Raw genomic sequence first — 1,420 nt, forward strand, 5'->3', positions numbered from 1 at the left:
AATCAATATCATTTTTGTGAACTACTTCCTGAGTCTTGTTGATTGATTATTTCAATTAATAGGTCTCAATAGGATGTGTTTTGGTATCCATAATGTCAGTTAATTGAACTACTTCATTAACTTGATATTCATTATAAACAAGGCATATTTAAAATCCCAATACTTTAAATATCTTGCTCTTGGTTGGGTTAGATCTATATCTGCCTAATTGAGATAGGATTAAGATTAGTTTATTTTGCTCGCATTATAGAATAAATTTGCATTTAGATTAATTTCTATGTTCTTTTAAGTCCTCTTCTCAAAGAGGCAAAACTTTAGTTGTGGCTTGGCTGAACCCAAATCAGCTTAAGGGTCATTCTATTGCCTGATTAGCAAGAAGAAGGGATATGATGTCCCTGTCTATTGGTAGTTAAAGATACATAATAAACCAATAGCGATAGGGAGAAGGTAATTGGACATAGTTAAACGAGTCAGGGCCACCACACCAAATGGAAAAGGAGCTGCTTTAAGGTCCGGATCGGGTGGTCATCCCCCATTGTTGTTGCAGCGATTTTTGAGGCATCAAAAGGTGTGAATGGATGTTTTGATGTCCGACACCATACAAAATATTTCAGTAGAAGGTCAGTGATGTCAACTTGTCATCGAAAGTGAGAAACTTTCCATTGATGTATGCAAGCCTTAAGGTACTGGAAGGGTGTTTCTAAGCCAACTTCTTGGATAATGAGCTGATGTCGACAAGAAATGACTCGTCGCAAAAGGGTCTTGATGTCTCTCACATCAATGACAAGAAACGAGTGTAATGATTTTGGAGACATAATTTGACTGACGACACGAGGTTCAAGAATGGCGGTTATGAAAAGGAAGGTTTATGGTATTGCAAAGGATGAATTTTAACTGGATGACTTCTCTTAAACATGTCGATGACACTGAAATGAATTGGTAGCATTGACCCAAAACAAAGTGATGGATAGTATGATAGACCAACGGTATGATAACCATCAAGATGATAACCCAACCCAAGTAGTCACAGTGATGAAGTGAAAGTGTCATGTTGAAGAGAAACCTACTACCATAAAGTGATTTACCCCCTTTTCCATTTTCCCTAGTCATTACTGACTAGTACCTCTTTATTTTTTATCAAGCTTGAGGAGGATAACATATGCTTGTTGTATAGTTCCACCTTTTAGGTGAATACATCACTATGTGATGTTTTAACAAGTTTAACAACAAAGATAACTCAGTCCTTTTGGTTTTTAGAGAGTTTGAGGACAAAAAGAAAACTCCACAAGTTCTTTTTAGTAGATTTGTCTCTCAAGTCTGAAAAAGCATAAAACAATACAAGGGAGAACCTATTGGCCATGTTTGGTCAACATATTCCTTTTTCGTAAATAATCTATCTCAGCATGAAAAAGGGTTAAAA

Source organism: Pinus tabuliformis, chromosome X, assembly GCF_031772625.1.
Source record: "Pinus tabuliformis cultivar Carrire ecotype Pingquan chromosome X, CPIR1, whole genome shotgun sequence".
NCBI classification, from domain to species: Eukaryota; Viridiplantae; Streptophyta; class Pinopsida; order Pinales; family Pinaceae; genus Pinus; species Pinus tabuliformis.